The sequence below is a fragment of the Corvus brachyrhynchos genome, unplaced genomic scaffold, assembly GCF_000691975.1.
Source record: "Corvus brachyrhynchos isolate BGI_N302 unplaced genomic scaffold, ASM69197v1 scaffold18, whole genome shotgun sequence".
In the NCBI taxonomy this organism is placed as follows: domain Eukaryota; kingdom Metazoa; phylum Chordata; class Aves; order Passeriformes; family Corvidae; genus Corvus; species Corvus brachyrhynchos.
Genome location: NW_008246064.1, coordinates 4,590,227 through 4,611,620, shown reverse-complemented (window position 1 = coordinate 4,611,620; position 21,394 = coordinate 4,590,227). Strand labels below are relative to the sequence as shown.

The 21,394-nt window shown below is 44.6% G+C and overlaps 1 long non-coding RNA gene across 7 annotated transcripts in view; it reads right to left on the bottom strand.

Moving 5' to 3' along the window:
• Positions 1-2,985: 2,985 nt before the first annotated feature.
• LOC108449753 overlaps positions 2,986-21,394 on the bottom strand; it is a 21,135-nt gene continuing 2,726 nt past the window's right edge. The window contains exons 1-5 of one of the 7 annotated variants that reach the window (XR_001866033.1): positions 19,197-21,348; positions 18,385-18,613; positions 17,003-17,046; positions 9,127-12,757; positions 2,986-8,270 (exon numbers count right to left, since the gene is read on the bottom strand). This is a non-coding gene — a long non-coding RNA (uncharacterized LOC108449753). Of the gene's footprint in view, positions 12,758-17,002; positions 17,047-17,097; positions 17,234-18,384; positions 18,614-19,196; positions 21,349-21,394 lie in introns of those variants that run through there. The other 6 variants (XR_001866036.1, XR_001866037.1, XR_001866034.1 and 3 more) reach the window with 6 other exon arrangements.

Sequence of the window (21,394 nt, the reverse complement as noted above, 5' to 3'; positions counted from 1 at the left end):
ACGCCAGCTGTGCAGGGAGTCTGAGAGGCTGGGTTGGGAAGCTGGGTGACAGAAGCCATAGGTGTGTGTTGCATGACTCTCTTGCTATCTCACCCTCAGAGAAAAGATCTATTGCAGCTCCACCAAGACAGCCTTTGGTGTCTTTAATCCAAACTGTGGCAGCTCCCCATTTTAGGCTTGAAAGCCTTCGGGTTTGGCAAAGACTGTGGTGGTAATAGATGGGCTCATCCAGCTGCCTATTAAGGGCACAGTCAGATGCTGCAGATACGGTGGAGACTGGCTGGAGGGGAGAGGAGATTAGAACTCTGCCTGTTGTATGCAGCCATTAGTAACATCCATCCTTTTGGATCGGGGTTAGGGTCAAGATGTGCTAAAAGCAAAGCAGAATTAAAAGCTGAGTTGGGTCTGTGAATTACCTGTTCTCCAAACTCCAGTTTTCACATTCCAGAAACACACTGGTGAAAGGCAATGACTGTGGTGAGCGAGGCTCCTCTCTGTAGCACTTTGTCTGAATTAGGCAGACTCCTCTGCTTTTCATTTCTTTGTTTGCAGTTGGACTTTGCTTTAAACTGAGATTATTTTTTAAAAATTAATTTCTAATTGCAGCAGTCTTTAAATTGGAGGAATTTTGGGTGGATTCTGTCTGGTCCAACAAGTCCTGTTCCTGGAAATGACAGGGTTTTGGATAAATCCCACTCAGAGATTGCAGAAAACTTTCTGTTTTGAGAGCTTGGCTGAGCTTTTGTTTGTTCACACAGGCATCCCTTTCTCCCAGGAAATAGGTTCGGATCTAACATCTTCATCTGTGCACAGCCTGGCTGGCTCATGGGCTGTTAGGAACAGCACTGCTGTGTTCATTGCTTTTGTATCAGAACCATTAAGAAGCAAAGGGCAGAAGAGGTTTTCAAAGAGTGCAAGGAAAGAAATGGTGAGGATGTCTGGGCCTAGGTGGGGAGACAGACACCCCTTTTCATCCTGAATTTCAATGAAACAGTGAAAGCACAGCTGCTATTTCCCAGAAGACGACTTTGGAAATACCAGGCAGATGCTTTTATTATAGGAATACAGTCAATGCTAGTACAATAAAAACTGAAGGCAACCATTTCCTCTGAGCCAGGGAGAGAGGAGACACTCTTTGTGCGCCCTCTTTACCCAGAGAGTGTGGAAGGAGCAGTATTTTAGGATGCTTTGATAAAATTAAGATGAAAGTGTAAGAATTCCATGTCTAAGACCTATTGGGAAACACTGTTAGTTGAGTATCACAAAAGATTGCAACTGAAGACTGTCAGCCCAGGCTGGTTTTAGCTGAACCCTGGAGAAAGTAGAAGCTTCAACTATAGCCTAGTGGAAAAAAAGCCAAAAAAGTTGCCTTTTCCAGGTGTATATCTACAAGATCGCAGCTGTACTGGAAAAAAATTCCTAACCAAAGGGTTGTAAGTGGATCCCCTCTGAGAAACATCCTCTCCTCTTGACACAGGACACATTCTCCACATTCTCATTTTTGACAGATTGAGAGGACACAGCATCAAGCTGCACCAGGGGAAATTCAGGTTGAACATGAGGAGAAATTTCTTCATGGCAAGGGTTGTTAAGCAATGGAATGGGCTGCCCAGGGAAGTGGTGGAGTCACCATCCCTGGCGGTGTTCAAGGAATGACTGGACATGGCACTCGGTGCCATGGTGGAGTTGACACGGTGGTCACTCGAAGGTTGCACTCCATGGTCTCGGAGGTTTTTTTCCCAACTTAAATGATTCTGTGGTTCTGTGACACCTGAGAGCGATTCTACTGTCATAGACTTGGTTGATCCTGATGGATTTCATTATCTGATTGGTTCGGAAATCTTTCCTTAATTAGTAAACCAGTGTTAAAGGAGTAGCTCCAAACTGCTTTTGAGATTCCTACGGCTTGGATCAGGCCCCCGGTGACATTATCCTCCAGCAGTGGTGAAGATGTGGCAAGACTAAGAGCTTCTGTTGAGGCCTTTCTACTGACCACCCATGGAGCATTATCAGGACATGCACTTGCACTCACACAAAGAGGACATCCCTGGCTAGAAGGCAGCTTTAGGAGGAGGCTGAAACCAACAACAGATGGGTGCAAACATAGCGGAAGAGTGTGAGGTAACAGCAAGATAGTTAAAACTAGCTTGAAAATACCTTGGACCTCTTGACCCCTGCCCCATCCCCACTGTGGTTGTTCAGCTATTGTGTGCAAACAAAGAGCAGGGAGGAGCAGCTTTAAAAATGGCACTGCAGTCAAAGGACTTTTTAAAAATTCTTTACGCTTAGTCTCCATTAGTCTTGTAATGTTAATTAGGTCTCCTGGGAAGTAAGTGTTCTTCCAGGACAGCCTTTTGCTGGGAGGCAGAGTAAGGATTGGAGGAAAGATGATCATTCTTTTGGAACAGAAGGCTCAGAAATCCCCTCCGATAATTGACAGGTCTGGCTTGCTCAAAGATTCCCCAGGATAATACCAGTCTATCTGGGTGGGAGAACCAAAACCCAGGAAATCCAGTAGCGAGGGTTAAGTCTTCCTTTGTGTGGCCATAATTTTTTAACTTCAAAAAATGATGGGCCCTTACAAACCAATGCTTACCCTCTGGTGGCTGGAGGACTCCTTGGGGCTCTAAGATCAGTGATGTGTTTGATATGTTTAATGCTTAGATTCAACTAGCTAACTGTCAATAATTAGCACTTAACCAGAAACACTTGGCATCTGAAAGTGAGAAGAGATCCTCATTACACAGGGGTGCTGCAAGCTTCCAAATGTGTCTCATTCAAGTACTCCAAAACCTGCGACAGCAGGAAAGGCTCCACCCAAGGGGATCGTCATTTGCATCATGGTGCTTGGAGGGTCTTGATCCATTTAAGCATTTCCAAGGAACAGTTTACTGACAAATCAAGAACTTTACACCATCTTCCAGGCTCAGGAGAGCAAAGCTACCAGTATATTATATGACTACACCACATAACCTCCAGACAGAATACGTTATTACGATTTATTAGGTTATAATCCTTTTTTGATTAAAAATTATAAATCAGCTCATGTTTGATGTTAACCCATAAATGCATAGCACATGTCAAGCAAAGCACAGTGTACATGGCCCCTGGGCATGCACAGAGGTGCCCACCCTGCTGCTTCCATCACTTTGCACAAAATAATGGACCCGATCAAAGGAGTGTGGCCCTCGCTGTGTCAGGGACGTGGCTTTCAAGAGGTTAACCCTCAGACATGGAGCATGCTAAGCTGTTGCGTTTGATTTATTGTCCCTCCTTTGTTCTTGTTTCTCCTTGAAACATAAAAGCTTGCAGCCCACAGACTCTTGACATTTCTTTTAAATGCTCTTGTCATTCAGAAATTGCCACAGTCATCTCCTGTAACGTTGCACTCAGTGTTGCCAGCCTGTTTGGGGTTACTTGGAGAAGTTTAAAAGGAAATATGAATACAGGGCTCAATCCAGCAAGGTGGAGTCTCCTCGTTCTGAACCAATAATACACTTACTTAATAACCATTTACTTAACTTCCAGGGTGGGAGTAGTCTGACAGAACTGTGCGGCCAACAACTGAATTATAATCTTGAGAATGAGGTCGTGAAGATGTCTTCAAAATAAACAGCCACTCCAGCTAAGGGGGCAAAAGGGCTTTGCAGCCATCTAGGGTTAAGAATAAAAGTTGAGGGCCAAGAATAAAAGTTAGCAAAGTCCTGAACTTTTGGGAAAGCACCTTTATTTACTTCAAGGCAATGCAGAAATGCCAGGCTGCCAGGTGGAGCCTTCATACCTTCATGAGCCATTGAACTAACAGCACATTTTTTAGCTCTGTTAGCTACATATATAAACAGTGATGGAGCTAATCAGCTTGTAAATGGCTCTACACTGAATATGAAAACAAGCATAATATCACCTTCAATACTGCCCTCTGAAAGGCAGCCAAACAGAGGGAAGACACTTATCAGGACCTTCACCTATCTCCTGACCTGAGTGGTGCTGTTGATCCCAGATAGTGCCTGGGTTTTATTTCTTACCTGTTGTGAACCTTATCCTCCAACCAGTGCTCATGTCCAGGATAAATTCTCTGTGCACTAGTCCCTGTAAACATTTTTTTTTTTTCTTTTCTTGGGCATTTTCTTCATTTGGCCTTTTGGGTGAAATTTACTATTTTGTGACTTATGCTTCCAAAATCCTTTTCTTTCAGCCCTGAGCAACAGGGAGCTTGAATACTAGCCAGCTCTTCCAAGGACACATGGAACTCGTATTTCCTAGCTGAATCCTGACAGTTCACTGGGCAAGAAAGTTTTTTTGTCTCACACATGCTGTAAAATGGAATAAAAAACTTTCTCAGGTTGTTTGTGGCTGAATGTAGCAGTTGTTCCAATGAAAAGGTCATGCAAGAAAAGCAAGGCAGGTGGTGGCAGATGGGGGTTTCAGACATCCCCCAGCAGATGAAGGGAGTGGACCCAAGTTCTTGACTTCTTGGGTAAGTGGTTGGACACAAGGTATCCATGGAAAATGTGGTCTCTTCTCTTTTTACTCTAGCCTATCAAATGCAGTGCTGCTGGAGTCCAGAGAGCAGCTTGCTTCTGGCTAGGGCGTCCTGGACGTTTTGGGCAGACACCAGAATGTGGGTGTGGGACCTAGATAGGCCTGGTGAAGACAGGGACGTCCCCAGGCAAGGGGGACATCAAAATTTCAGAGAGTCTCCTCAGATGATTTTGTCGGGGAAATGGAGACACAGCTTTGCAGTCACCCGAGTGGGATGGCATTATTTTTTTCCCAGATCTCTCAGTTCAGCTGAGGTGTCTGTATTCTGTACAACTGCTGTTCTAAATGTTGCCCTTTGGGATTTGCAAGATGAGGCCTCAGGTGGCTTCAGGAAGCTGTGCTGCACTGGAGAGGCACAGCTTTGTCTCAGAAATCCCGGGTAAGATAGCAGAGACAAGTGACACGAAAGGTGTGTTTTGCATGATGTATGTGGAAAAGCCAATTACCTGTAATTAATGTTGGTTAAATGCTTTGAAGATGAAAAGCTTTTATAGAAGTGTGATTAACATCTCTTCTGTCAAAATGATTGTCTTTCTAATGTTTTAAGAAGCTTAATAGCACGCTTCAGCTTTTCAGTGTTTATCTCTGAGATGTGATGACCCCATGGAAAGCATTCACTGGAAAACTATATAAGAAAGGCCTTCAGTGGGAGTTGATGTTGGCCACAAACCAAGAGTAAAGACTGAGACACTGTGGGATAGAGATGATCTGCCTGCTGACAGCTCAGTATCTTACAAAAGTCCCTACGCACCAAACCAGTTGAACAATGCTAAAGTATTGTTTGATACAAGGCCTTAATTGTGAGTGCTCACTGCAGGATGGCTTGTGGAGCCTGTGGAAAGATGGTCTGTGTGTGCTGGATCCAGGCTTAGAAGGTGCATGGTAAGGTGTACCAACTTAGACTTAGCAGGAGCCCAGCACCTGGCACGGGACTGAACTGACACCTCCCAATGGGAATTTTGCCACCGGTTTCAATGAAGGCAAGAAATTACTACATTTTAGCATGCACAAAAATAAGCTGTTATTGACTGAAGGCTTATAGTCAATTGTCTTGCTCTGACATATTTTGCTTTCCACTGTAAATAAAGCGGATTTGATTGTAAACCACTCACAGGAGATGAGAAACAATAAGGGCTGGACACAGAACAATAGGCGTTCTGAGAAAATAGTGAGTTCATACATTGGCAGTTGTTATTTTCTGAAAATGAGTGCAGATGTTTTACTGTGCTGAAATCACTCAAGATTTTTATGGCAGAAAGAGGACACAGAGTAAATAAACTGGTGACAGGTATAATGAAAGACATTCCATTTATTTGCCTGCTCTGGGTTATTTTATTCAAGGGAGCCCTGTTTTGCCTACCACAGGCAAATCCTTGAGACCTTCTTGAAGGAGTATCTTCCTGGAAAAAAGAATTGTGCAAGATCATTTACCAAGCCCAGGACTTCTGGATGACAATCAAATAGATCACTTAATTCTTTGTAAGCAATTCTTAGAAAGCATCAGTTCCCAGAAAAGACATATATGAAGGCTCGGCTCTGCTCTTTATTTGCTGGTGGGGAAACACAAGAGCTGTGCCTCCAGTAGTGAAGTGAGTGCCATTTGAATTGTTCTTGGTGCTGTTGCCAGGAAAAGTGTTCAGATAATACTGAACATCAGCCAGATAAAAGTCAAGGCGGTTTGCAGGCTCATAGGAATGGGCACAGATCATACCCTTTTCCTCTGCCAGCTAGTTATCTTCCTGTATGAGCTGATCCATTTGGGTTAGGATGAGTCCCTGCAGCTTTTCCCTGTTCAGTGAAGGCAACCCAGATAGCTCTGGGTTGCTGGGATCACCTTCTCCTCCAATGTCCAGCCAACCTGGCAAAACCCTTCCCTGCACTGCCCCTCAGCAATAGTGGCTGAGGGGGTGCTGGGGTCAGTACTGGGATCAGTTGCAGCCATATTTGCTCTTGAGCACCAGGACAGGGCCACTCTGAGCTGTCATCCTTCAGGACAACTCTCTTGAGGTTCAACAGATTCCTCAGAAGCACCAGTGATGGGGGGTGGGGGCATTCAGGACTCACAAGGTGCCAGCTTTACCCAGTGCAAGGCCTGTGCTTACCCTGTCAGTCCACACAAGGCAGAACAGGTGAGACAACTTCAGCTTCACTTGGACCTGCTGAAGCATGGGGAAGATAGATGAGGTCCTCAGGGCTTATCTCTGTCAGTTCACATTTATTAATACTTTGTCTGCTTTGGGATTTTACCTCAGGTTAATTACTCTGTATTTGCCAATGCCATGTAGGAACATGCATTTTTTTCCCCCTGTGAAGAGAAGCTGGATCCAGAGAAGAGCTCACTTTCCCTGCAGCTTGCTGGAGCCCTGGCATCTTTGCCTTTCAAAAATGCAATTGGAAAAAATATTAAAACCTTTTCCACAAGGCTGTTGCTGCAGGTGAGGATTTACACCCTCTCCCACCAGGCACCAAGGAATGCTGCTGGAAACCAGCCTTGTACCTATCCCTGGCATTTACTGTGATCAGGATTTCAAGTCCACCACCTTTCCTAAACACTAAAGGCCCAGAAATAGAGTTTTAGAGAGAGAACTGCAAGACAACCAACCTTTCCCTCAAAGGGAGGCATATGATAACTTCAGTTTTTGTTCTTGTGACCTGCCCTTGCAAGACTGAAAAAAGCTTTGAGCACACACCCAGGAGAGCAGGAAATCTCTCCTACGGATCACTTGTAAAATGGCCTGGTTTGAAAAACATGCTGCAGAAAGAATGAAGCCTGACTGCAAAGGCGAGTGGGGTTTTTTTTCACCCATGAATAGGATTTCAAACTAGCAGCCAAAGCGAATCATTATACATCCTTGCCATATGCCACTTTCAATCAATAAGGCCTTATGCTCTGCTAACAATCATCCTAAACTATACCTATTAACAAGAATGCACATTTTCATAGTAATATTCTGTGCACGTCACCGCACACAGACTGCAAACAGTTGAGAGTGATCACAGCCGAAGGGAGATGGCTTCTGAAACAACGTGTGGACACACACCACACTGTAGAGGCTGCCACTCTTACACGTGTAGGCTGGTTTTCTGCTTTTTTGCTCCTACAGTATGATGGGTTTTTTCTCTCTTTCAAGCACACGCTTTCTTGATGACCCAGACAGTTTATTTCCTGATGACCCAAGGCTTCCTCAGAAGCAGCTGATGCTCTGAGGACAAGGTGCAGCAATAGCCACAGGGGATGAGATACGGCTTCGACAGGACCCCTTCAGTTTGGAGGGAGATGACAGCAGTCATCATGAGCTTATCATCAGTATGATGAGTTCACACCTGAACTAATCTCTCTGTGAAGACACGAAAACCTGCTATAAAAGACAGGCAGGTTTTGAGGCACATGCTGCGGGAGCAGGAAGCACAGACTTTATTTCCTACTGACCACAGGGCATCTCTGTTTCCCACCTGCTGTTTCTTCTGTCTACTTAACACTGCAAACTCCTCCTGAGGGGTGTCGCTTCTCCAAAAATACCAAGCTTGCTGAAGTAGTTATTGACTGAAATGCCACAGTCTGAGATGCTCAGAGCAGCCAAGTCCTACACCATGGGCACGAAGTTCTCAGCAGGTTCACCCCAGTAAAGCAGAAATCTGCACTTGGGCAGGTCACCTGTGGTTCCCTTGCGAGTCAATGGAGAGCCAGTCAATACTGTTGAAGGAGTCTACAAGTGATTAATCTCTTCCTAAAGGAGATGGTTAAAACAGAGCAGATGAATGGCATAATAAACCCACCTATTTCTCCTTGCTGCCTGGAAAACCCAGCGTGACAGCTCTCACTTAGAAGTCTACTCTGTAAATACCTGAAATGAGTTGAGTCTAATCCCACCACTTTTCTCATGACCTTCCCCTGCCCTGGTGCTCTTGGTGCACCTCAGGCACTTGGTGGTGCAGCTCTCCCTGTACCCTGCAGTGCACAGAGATTTACAGCAGGACTGAGGGATGCCACAACAGAGAGGCAGTCCCAAACTCAGGTAGCTGAAACATTCCACCCCTGAGCAACAGCTCACAGCCTCTGGGTGCCCCTAAGACCCCAAGCTCCCAGTTCCATGCACAAACCAGAGGCACAGCCGTGTGTGAGCTGGGATTGCATCAGCCCTGGGTGCCTGGCAGTGCAGAGCTCCACATAGACTATACAAAGTCCTATGTCTATGGATCCTGGATTAGCAGAGCATGTACAGCGTGGCAAGTCCTAATACAACACCTTCAGATGCTACCACATCAAAACCCCTTCTATCTTCCTCTCAAAGAGTGAATTTAAGCTTTGCTTATTCCTGTTTTATATCTAAAGGCTGTTTCTGCAACCCTTGTGTAGATCATTGCACATGGTGTATGTGACACTCTTCCTGAGTAATCCTCAGGTGTTTTGCAAAGTTCAACATAAAAATTCTTTGCAAATCAAAAGGCATTACTGCTTGGATGTTTTTGTGCTGCAAAATAACCCCCAGTCAATCAAAACTCCTTCATAAAACCCCTGTCCATGCTTTTTGCTTTGCAACCTTTTTTCCTGGGGGAGAAGGTGGGAAAGGAGAACATACTTACCTTTGAGCACAAAGCTGTGCAACTTTGGGTGTCAGTGATACCTCCAAAATATAGCTGAGGTGCTGCAGCCCCCTTTTTCTGGCTTTCTGTGCAAGCACACATCTATAATAGGATCATCTGTTGCGAAGGTTTCATTTCATTTCTTCCTCTCTGGCACAGTGTGCACTCACTGAATTGAGAAGTCCTTATTCCTCAGACAATTCCTCTTGCCTTTGATGAAGATTTGAAATCCTGGAAGGACTGTGCAAAATTTATACTACTAATTTTTCATATTTGGAGATATTAATGATATGCAAGCTACTGGATTTGGTACCAGAGAACTGGTCAAACTCCTGCAGTCTATTTTATGTGTGAAGTAAATATACATGATCAAAGGACTACCTCTGGCTTGAAAAGGCATTAATACTATTAATATCAGCTGAAGTAGTTAAATCACATGTACATATTTAAATATTTAGTATAAATGTTGACCCTGTGGCATCTTCTCCCTTCTTTCTAAAATGCACAGACATTTCAACATTGGTGAGATCTTTAGGAATGAGGGCAGTAAAGCTGGGCAGAAAATGAGTCTTGCCATCACAAGAATGCTCAAGATCATGAGGGATGGAGTTTCAAAATCACAGCCCCAGAATCTGATCCCCACAATGACAAAACCAGACAGTCCAATCTAGTTTCACATCTGGAAAATACAGACAAACACCTCCTAACACATTTGGCTGCTGTTTCTGGCCGATACAAGAGGCACCTGCTCCTAAAGGAGCCCTACATCCCTGGGGGTCCTCTGAAGGCATGGATGGGGGTGCCAGTCCTTCCTTATGGCAGAGCCAACAGATGGCTTCAGTTGGGGCTGAGCAAACAAGGTGGCGGATATTTCACACAGAAAGGTTCCTTTTACATTATTTCAAAGTGGCTGTGGCTGGTTGAAAGATGGATTCACATCTGCCCGTGGCGATTCCTCCTTGTGGCGTCCCTGGGCAGGACACGATGAGTGTTTGGGACACAGGGCTGCTTTCTCACACGTGTTCTCTCTGACTTTGCAGGAAGGACGGCACCTATTGAGATAATTACTTCATTACTCCACACTACACCCAGAAATGCAGTTCAATCTCCTGCTCTAGTGTGCTGTTTCAGACACAGCCAGTGGGGCTGACTCTGCACAGACATGTTGAGCTGAATTCAGAGCAAACTCAACTCCCTGAGCTGCAGATAATTAGAAGGTGCTTCCAGTGGGTGAGAGAAGAGCTTTAGCCAAACTGTGATCTCCAGCCAGACTTCAAATCCACACCCCCAGTAACAGCACAAGTGTGTTTTCTACCCGGCACAGACATTTATTAGTATTTGTGTGTTGTCAGCTTTTTCATCCCTCATTTCCCTTTACATAGTTTTATTTTTCCCAGTCAATAAGAGTGATTTTATTGTTCTTAATTAGATTTTTTTTAGGTTTCCCATAGTAATTAATGCACTTTTCTTCAGCAGTAAAACCTATCACAGTAGTTAAAATATTAAATCATGACTGTTGCCAGATGTAAGGGAACAAGAAACATAGGATTTTCAATAGCCACTCCATCTTCATCTTTTGAATTAGTTTGCAGCCTGCTTTACATTTTTGGGTAAGTAATAAGATTTGTTGATTTGAATGAAGAAAGATATAAAAATAAATTGCATTGTACTTTTAATTACAGAGTCCTAATTTTTTGTGGTGACACTCCAGGCTCTCATATAATGTTGCTTAATGTTTACATCTCTTTATTGATTTGGTAATTTAGATACAGAAATGTGGTTTAATTTGCAAATTTCTACATTCATTTTCGGGGTGCTGTGCTCATCAAGGAATCAGGGGAATTCTGCATTTTCCCCCACCTCCTTCATGCACACACAGGGATGTACGTTCTGTATTTGCTTTTTCTTAGGCAGCAAATCTCAACTACAGAGATGTTTTTCTTCTCCACTGCTGTGAGACCTCCCTGTGCTTGACATTTCAAACCAGGGGGCTGCTCCAGGGAGCCCTTTTTTGGGGACGCCTTGGAGGTGGTTGAAGATAGTGGTGGGTAGTGGACACATTAGCCTTGGTGGTTTTTCTTCTTCACCTGGGAAGTCAAATACCCTCAAAGAACTGAGAGGGGTTTGAGTCCACCCTCCCCACTGCAGAGGACATGGTGGAAGCAGGTCTTGATAAAGTCCACAGAAAATGTGGGGTGAGCCCAGTTGGATCTCCCTTGGTTTAGGGTCAGGATGATATCCTACTGCTCTCCAGGTGTCATTCAGAAATACCTATTAGAATGCAACCAAGCAACAGCAAACCTTACTCCCTCCATCAAACCAACATCTCTAACCCACCTCTTCACTCATCTCAGCTCTCCCAGAACGGAGCTGTGGGCATCTCTCCATCCTACCCCAGGCACTGTCAGCCCCTTGGCTAAATTCTGCCTCTAAAAATGGTTTTTTGAGGTGGTGGTAGCTTAGTTTTAGTGCTCCAAGCATATTTCAGAGTCTCTACAAGTTAAGCAAAATTAAACTTTTCTTTCAAAAATCCATCACCACAAAACTGTTTTCCCCTCCTCTTCATTAATGATTTACTTTCTGTGGAATAAATGCACCAACTGAAGACAGAATCATTATTAAAATCTCAGTTAACAACACAATATTACTTTGGTCCTTTCATTTCCTCCACTATTATAAAATTCAAGATTCATTTCATTTATTAATATTAGCAATCTATTTTTTTTTTTTAATTTTGATCAGGCACAAATTAAAAGGGGAATGATATTATGGAAGCGGCACTAGAACTTACTCCTTTTTATTCTTTTTTGTAAAATCTACTTGTCCTCTTCCATCAGTTCTTTCTTTGCATCTAATACTGCCTCCTTTTGCTTCGATATTCTGGGTGACTTCATTTGGTACCTGGCATTAGTCCCATGGAATTCAACTGAAAAAGGCCAACAGAATTTATTGGAAGGTGATTAAAATTAAGGGTCAGTGAAAAGAAAAGCTGGCACATGGGTTTGGGAGCAAGGGAGCTAGACTCTGGTCTGAGCCGTGCCATGAAATTGCCTTGTGACTCTGTGCAAGTCATTTTATTTCCCTGTACTGCAGTTTCCATGTGTTTAAAATAGGAACAGGAGTGTTTGCTGCTCATTGTTCAAGTCCCCCAGCAAATAAAACGTGATGTATCAGGGCTAACTGAGCAGGCAGGCACAGATCCTTCTCTCAGGAAAGCTGTGTCCTAGAGCAGCAGCAGGCAGTGAGGACAGGGCAGAACAGAGACACACTATTTTTTGAGGACTTAGAAATTGCTCCTGTTCCCTTTATAACGGATGGTTGTCGCTGGGCTCTAATGAGATCTCCCTCGTGCCTCTGTAACACTAAATATAACCTGTGATATTCCTCACGTGCAGGATCTCCTTGTGAAAGAAAAGCTGGATTTTCAATGCTTTAGAAGGACCAACTTCTACAGCTATGGCACACGTACTTCTCAGCTTGATTCTGTGCCCCCCACAATCCTGGGAGCTGCACATCAGCTCAATATGCATTTGATTGCTCTTGCAATCCTCTTGATTACAAACAGGGGACTGCTATTGTGGCAGGTCTTCCCAAACACTGAAGAGCTGAATTCCAATGATTTCAGTGGCAACTGGAAGAAATAGGAAAAAAACCAGTTGGATAAATCCCTTTAAGAGGTTCCCAGTACAATCAACAACACCTCAACCATCCCTGCAAGAGCTTTGTCTAACAACTTCCTGCAGTGCCAATTCCACAAGAGTCTGTGGGAATATCCCTGAACTAAACTATCCCCAGCACCAGGAATTTTTTCCCAATCTTTTACCTCCTGCTGGAGCTGAAGCCGATTACTCACCCTACTTGCAGAAGGTACAAGGACACATTGTGCCTCTCCTCTTTGCATGCAGCCTTGCATGTATTTGGCAACTTGTTTTGTGTCAGCTCAGTCCCCTCTTCAGACCACACCCAGCTTTACCTCAAAGGCAAATTTTCTACACCTCCAGCAACTCTTTATGCACCTCTTTGGGCTTTTCCCAGCTAAGCCATGTGTTTCCTGAGGTGTGGAAATTGTCCTTGAGCTAAGACCTTCACCAAGTGGAGTGGAGGGGTTGTCCCATGTCTTCTGCAGTGTGTGCCCCTCAGAACAGGCACCCCAGGAGAACTGCTGGATTTTTGCAGCACTGGGTTTCAGCTGTACTCCCAAGCATCACAGTCCTGGATCTTTTTCCACATGGCAGAAGCCTGGCCAACTGCTCTTGATCTTGCGTTTGAGAAATTGATTTTAACTCCCGTGCCAGGGAGTGCAACATTTTAATTACTTCTGCGGATAAAGTCCGTTGTTCCCATTCTGATCTGGACTTAACAGATAAGTAAAGAAAAGCCTATCAGAAATTCTGCAGAAATTTGAGCTGGAACCCAGGACACCAGAATACCCCAGCCAGTACCTCTGCTGTATGTCCTTCACCCTTCTCACCCTTGTCTCACACTATCCTTGGTTTTTAAAAAAATCATCCTTCTCCCTCCATTATTATTGAATTCTTTTCACACCTGATATTAGTAGCCACTTGCAAGCATTTGAACTAATGTAGGTGAATAATTAAGGGTCTGTGCACCATCCCACAGCATGGGTAGGCCACAAGAAATAGAAAACAGATTGTTTGCTTCCTGTATTATTGCTTCCTGGTAAAAATAAAGGGCAAGATCAGTGGCCTTTGGGAGCAAGAGCAGCCTGGGTGCATTAAAGGCCAGGAAAGTCAAGACACAAAATGCAGTCTTCCTTCCAAAGGACCTAATCCCTATTTAGGGAGAACCAAGACACCTACAAATAGATAAAAACTTGAGGCTGACTATAAAAATATTTCTGTTTCATTCGTCTGAAATCCACAGAGAGGCACTGCTGATGCCAAGAACCCATAATACCCTGGCATCAGAACCTGCAGGACTGTCTGCTCTCACTTGTGAATACATTTATCACTGATAATGTGCCAAAATGTCCAAGAGCTGAGTACTGGGGAGCACTGGGAAGGAAAGCAAGTTCTCATAGGCACGACTGGGTGCAGCAGGACTTTATCTGCATCTGTACTGGCAATGTGTCACTCTCATGTCCCTACAAAACTGGTGCATCAGTGACTGGAATCTTCACAGAATAGTTTTTGTACTTCGTATTTATTGTGACACATGGAATGTCCTATGCAGAAAGTGCACGAAGGCAGCTTGACAAGAAGTAGTTGGTAGGCAGGTAAAGAGGCAAGACCAAGGTGGAAGCACACGAAAGCAAGAAATTGCTTGGATGAGTCCATCAGGGAGCTCTCCAGCATCCCAATGACCTTCAATGTCACTGGGAGGGATGAATCCAGAGAAGTCCCCCAGAGCTGAGGAGTGGATGACAGATATGTTGGCAGGGGAGCCCAGGACTTCAGCAAGGGAATTTAGCCCCTGAGATATGGCTAAGCAGCCCAGGGATGGAGTGAGGGTCATGCTGCACAACCAGAAATACAAGGAAGGGACAAAAGAATTTGATTGTTTTGGCTTTGGCATTATAAAGAGAGACCATCTTCCCATGTGACAAAGCTGAAGAAGAGGGAAAAGGAGGAATTGTTCCCCATGTGCTCAGTAAGGACCAAATTACATCAGGAAAGGCTGAGGTTGCACAGGAGGAAAAAAGCTCTGCACGCAAAACTTGTAATGCCTTGGGAGGCAGGGGCACTGCAGGAGGAGGTTGGATAAGCATTTGCCAGGACTGCCGTACATCAATTAACCAGTGCCAACAGAGTAGGATGGATGGGATGATACGTGAAGATCCCTTCCATCGTTAGCTGCCTGCTTGCACACTGCCAGCAGGTGGGATGAGCTTCCTTCAGGAGGGTTGCACCAGCATTTCCCCACAAGACAGATAATTTACAATGTAAAAACAAACTCTGGTCCCAGTAAAGAAAAAAGGAAAACTACCTTGTTATGGTGTCCAATTCATTACTCAATACCATGTAACACAATAATGTTGCACTTTAAATCTTAGTGCATCTGCCTTGCTCTATTTATACTGTGGTCTTGAGTGTTTATCATCTCCTGCTAATGGCAATAGAGGATTTGCCACAAAAACTTAATTATTTGCCTTCTCTGAGAGGGTATTTTTCCTGATTAAAGCCTTCCTGAGAGCAAGGCAGGAAGCACTGAGCCCCACCGGGCATTCTTATACCCTAACCACTGAAATCTGGGACAAAGGCCAATAATCTGGGACAAACTCTAAAAATACACCAAACACTCCAGGACATATTTTATTGGTCCTTCCACACATGCCTTGAGTGTGTCAGGAGGCACAAGGCCACAGGTAACAGTGAAAGTTAACCCTGCAGTGCAGTCCAGCTGGCTGCAGGATGGATAGGGATGATTTTCTTCAACACAGCCATTTCAAAGGGACATGGCACCTCTGTAAGAACTTTCCCGTTGTTAAATCTTAATTGCAACCAGTTTAAAATCCCCGAGTAGAGCTTTTTAAATAAAATACTGGAATTTGAAAGATGTTCTTCTGCCAACTAAACACCTGGGGAGAGGGGAAGGCGAGGGAGCAGGAGAGAAGACAGGCTTTGGCTCTAGGCTGCTGTAGCCACCATATGTGCTTTAAAAGACCTGCATTGCATTTCCAGGTAGAACATCAACACCTGAACACAATGTGGGTAAAGAATTCCTGTCCTCTTTTACAGGGAATGGTAACTTAAGCAGAAAAAGTTGGGGGGCAGACTAAGGGCTCTCCTCACTGCAGATTCAAGGGCTGTTGTATTCCCAGGCTCTTTTTCAGGTGTTGCAAAACCCCAGAGGCTCTGCTGGCAGCCACCCAAAGGCACGCAGCACTTCAGGCTGCCCTGACCCGGCCCAAACATGCTCCAAGCTCAGAGCAGGTTTCACACCTCGCCCTTCCCCCCGACAGTGTCAGCAACGTGGGCTGTTGTGCACAGCAAAGTGGAATGACCCCTGCAACTCAGCAGCTCCTGAGCCCCACGTTTGCAGTGTCACATCTTGGCTGGCCTTATGCCAATGATGGGGACATTTTCTTTAGCCCTTCTGCTTGTCCATCTCATGCAGAGGCTTTGTAGACAGCAAGAATGCAAGCAAAATGATCTGATGATGGGACCTGTATTTATTTACTTTCAGCTTTTAATGGAAGGAGGACAAAATGCTTTATGGCCACAGAGCAAGAGATTAATAGATTGCCATTACTGGAGGCTGTCAGTCAACAGGACTGTCACCAGGAAGTGATTCCAGTGTTACTACACCAATTTGGGAACATTTTCCTGCCAGGCAACTGGGCAGTCTTAAACAGAAGGAATTTTGCTGCCGTGGCACTTGGTAAACTGTTTGAATGGTTACGTACCATCAGCTGGTAGAAATACCTTCCTTCCACTGAATTCAACCTGCATTGACTTCAACTGACTGCAACACACACTCTTGGAAGTTAGAAATACTTACTTTTTTATGAGCTTAGCATCATCAATGCTGTTATTTGTATTTCACAGGGCATCTGAGGCAGAGAGCTTAAAAGCAGGACATGTCTAAAGTTTGGGATTGTAGTCTGCTTTTATATATATATATATATATATATATATATTTATTTATTTATTTATTTATCTATATATATATCTATCTATCTCTCTGAACTGTGCTTTTCCTGACTCCTGGTCACTGGCTTTGGAGAAGCCAGAGCTTTTGTATCTGAGGTTGAGGGAAGGCCCTCTGTGAGCTGTGAAAGCAGCACAGCCTGGTGTTTCAGGGGAATTTGAATGCTGGTTTCCAACACTAGAAGGCAAAGTAGTGCTTGAGGGCATAAGACAAAGCTGGCAACAACAGTAACCTTAAGCACAGTGCATCTCAATGAAGAAAATACCTGAAAGGAACCTCAAACATCAGGCAGTCCTTTGGCACTGTGACCTGGGTTAAAAAAGGATAGAAAATGCAGTTGTTCACCAATTAAACACATACCGCGATTGCAGAATTAGTCACGCGGTGCCCATAATCCTCCTTGTCTCAGCACAGAAGTCTCCAGCTCAGTGTGGGTGTGCTCTGGTACCCAGCAAGCTGGCATGGCTTGGGGGCATGGATTAGCGCCTGGATTCTCCTTTTTGGGGGCAGGTAACACACCAACAGCACAGTTACTATCCAGCATCACCCATCCTCCAGAGCCTTCGTGCAATTAACTTCCCCACCCAAAAGGCCAGACAAGCTCTCCTGGATTTAAAGAGGAATAATTATACAACAACTGGTGGTTACAGTGGTAAAAATAATGAGCTATGCCCCAGAAGTCCTAACAAAATCCGTGGATGAATAAAACGACACTAAAGCTCCAACCTGAACAAAGCTTTGGCATGCGGCTCTGATGCCAGCTGACATGTGCCAGCGGCTGGTATTTACACTCTAATCAAAATACAACTGAAAACCAAGGGAAAAGTTCAAATTCTGGGGGACAGCAAAACTGCTGGATTGTGGGCATTTCAGTAACAAATCCCTTTGCTCCGTATATTCCCTGCTAATTTGTCAACATCTGATGCCTTGCTCTTTAGTCTGGAGCTAAGAAAAGCTATCAAAAAATATAGTTTAGGGCCCATTCTGTCTGCTGTATCACTTGCTATTTTTGCTCAGCCGCAATGAAGCCAGACTGCAAAGGGCAAATTTGTCAACATAAGTGGGCTTTTTTAGTGTGAAGCCCAAGGGGTCATACAGACAGTAGCACAGACTATCTGCATCCATGTCTGGAAGTTCAGGCTCTAATTTCAAGCTGCTTCAAATATAGAAATTCCAGCAAAGTTAATTGTAGCCACATTATGGAGAGGTGACAGCAACGAGTCCTTAGAAAGCTGGGGAAGGTCTAAATCTGCCTCAGTCATGCTCCCTTTGGTGTTAGACAAATCCACTGGGACTCAAGCTAATACTGGGTAAAAATCCTGCTGGGAAATTCCGCAGGTGAGATTTGATTTTGCTGACCACACAGCAACAGCACTTCTTGAAAATAAGGACAAACCTCTTTAGCAAAACTACCTTTTCTCCACATGTTGAGAACTGTGCAACATCACCCTGCTGTACCAACTGGTCTGTGCTTTTAAAAGCTTCCTAATTGTGCTCTCAGCTGAGAACTTGCCTTACCGTTATATTAGGAAACAGCTCCATAGTGTGGGTTGGTTATTACCGGGAAGCGCTTAATTACAATAAAATGTGTAGTTAAAGTGACAATTTATTTACTCAAGGTTATGAATATAAATTGGTTTTTCTTACCCATGCATTTTGAAACGGGGAGGTAGAGGCTGGGATCCCAGGAGTTTCTTTGGGTGATTTTCTGCAAGTAGCTTTAGGGACCAACATGGAAAGTGAAACCCATGAACCAGTTTGCTGCCTCGAGGCCACAGCACACAGTCCCCACCTGTTGCAAGTAATGGGAGTTTTGCTTAAGAAGTCTGGAAACGGGTCCCTTTAATTGCACCAGAGCTCTGTAACCTGCGCCGAGCTGAAAAATAAATCCCCGTTAGTGAACGCTTGAAGAGATAAAGAAAACGTTGGGCCCTCTCCTCCCAGTATTTTCCATGTTTTATAACACCTCTGTCAGTATAAATTTCCATTCACTGAAGAAATTACACTTCACGAGCGCTACAATGGGATTTTAAGATAAATGACATGCGAGCACTGCAGTTTTGTGCGGGCTTAAGTGATCCAAGTATCTTAATCACGTGCGCAGTATCAAAATACATGAATTTGACTTGTTACAAGAGTCACACGAGAAAGATTGAGTGTCATGTGAGGCTGCAAAGCATAAACCATCTTAGCTAAAATTTATTTTAGCACGGGAGGGTTTTTAAACTGTTAAGTATAATTATTTAAAAGCAGTCTGAGCTGTGCAGCTCTAATGATAAGTGAAAACAGAAAACGGCTCTTGAAAGCGCTGCTGGTGAGGGCACTTCTTGCAAGCACTGCCTGCTCTTAGCACTTTCTGCCCTTATTCATCGCTATTTCCGAAATTCTTGGAAGGCTGATGAAGTTTTTAAGCCTCATCCTGCCAAAGCTGTAACATTATCTCCAGCGACAATACTCACTCCTGCGCTTTTGTGTTGCAAGTAGAGGAAACATTTCAGCTTTTCGGGCGGGTAAACACCTCCCTGTGAAACAATGTAAACAAGACGGGAGGCAATTTAATAAATGCAACTTCGGGGCGCCATTCAGCTCTGGGCAAAAATCCCCCCGGGTCCAGCTCTCGTGGGTGGATCGCTTTGCCTGCGCCTCGCAGCAGGAGCTGCCCCGGTGCAGAAAGGCCACGCTGTGCCTGTCGCACCGGGTGGCTTTAGGACAACATCCGAAACGCCCTGGGCCCGTTTCCTCAAAAGCGATGACAGCCGCGTGATAAACGCGCTGCCGAGTCCGTGCCTGCGCAGCGCCAGGTCAGGTGCTGAGAAACGGGGCTTTTCATAGCGCAGCGATTAAAAATAGGAGCAGCGCTGGCCAGGGAGTGTTTTGGGGCTGGGCAGGGACGCAGCCCAAGCGATCCTGTGTTACTCACCCCGCCTGCTCCCGAGGGCTGATGTTTTCTTGGACCGAGCTAAATGTCTCGTTTGAGCTAATCATGGGATGCTGGTACAGTGAAACACTAGGTCGTATTTTATCACCCCGCACATTTCTCCATGCTTCAGCCGCGTGGTAGCTGTTTAACAACTTAATCCCCAAACGAAATAAGCAGAAATATTGACCCATTATTTGCTTTCAAATGAAATAAGCCGCTTTTTAGGGAATATTGACCCAAAATCTTGTCACTTCTCTTGAGGCTCCAAATGCATCCCAAGCTGCTGCAGCCCACAGCCAGGACATTTACTTCTCCTTTGACAAGTGCTCTGCACCCTCTTTTGCATCTTGCCTGGCCTTCTCAGTGATTTGTGCCACAAGCAAGTGACAAACATTTTGGTGACAAAATCAGTCCTCCCTCTGTCCAGATTAAAAAAATAAAAAACAAAAAAACAAACAAACGCACACCCAACTTGTGTATTTCTGAATAGTGATCACCCCTGACCCATGCCTTTGACAGACACATCTTGTTTTCTGTCCTTGGTTTCACCACCTGTGTGGCAATATCCACTTAGCTTTCTCTGTGCCACAGAACTAGCTCAGAACTAGATCTTTGTGGTCCTGTTTTTCCACACCTTTTGCTCTAAAAATTGTTTTCTTTAGCCCTTTACGTAGCTTTACTAATTGCACTGCCCTTCAGTGCATGTGTTAGCTGTAACTTTCCCCCCAAGAGTATCGTGTTTAAAGTCACAACCAGTGTGTTCCTGCCAATGTATTCCTCTTAACTTACAGGAAACCTATGAGTGAGGTATGATACCATGAATGATACTATTAATCACTTAATTGCAACTGCACCCAGGAATCCCATTCACTGTCAAGACCTTGTTACGCAAGTGCTGTACGTATATAAAAACAGTTTCCAGCTTCAAAGTGGTTACAAGCCTTTGTAAAAGCCTCCTGAAGCTTTCTGTGAACTTGTTACTGTAAGAAGAAAAAAACAATTACATATTTCTTCTTGGAACAAAACGCTTCTCAAACTTTTAGAAGAATGATTCATGTTTACTCTTATCTCCCTCCAGAGGAAAAAGAAAATGAGTTTAGGAATATTTTCAGCCTTAGTCCCCATCGGACAACTTTGAGGGAGCTGACCTGCGATTCACTGCTGTGCACAGCGTCCATCCAGGCCACAGCCCTTTCTCCAATGAGTCAGTGGACCTTGCAGACCCAAAGTCTTGAGAACAACCCAACTTCAGCGTCTCCCCCTTTCTCTTCCTTCCCCTTAAGATTCCTTTGGTGCTCCCTATTGCCATATTATCTAGTTAGAATTAAAATAAATTGTGGAGAGCATTCAATTCCTGTAATCCTGGTAACGGAGAAAACCTTATTAACCCTGAAATAGTCTAAAAATGGATTCTGCTGAGGTGCCCCTTCAGCCCTGGGGTCCCTGGAAACTGTCACTGAGCCATTGCTGCTGCTGGATCTTGGGGTCAAGGGACTGTTGTGGGTGAAGGGAGCTCCAGGACACGAGCAGGCAGCACACATCCCACTGCCTGGAAGAGGAGGACTGGTTTTTCTGCAAGGACACGGTTTATTCCTTCCCCTGGTGGGGGCTGTGCTGCCCTCTCCCCTGGGAAGGCAAGGGGCCAGAGAATTTTTTCAAGACACTGAGGTGGCTTTGCCTTATAGCTACCCCTCCCCCCACCCCATCCACAGCCCTACCCTCCACCATTCCCTGACC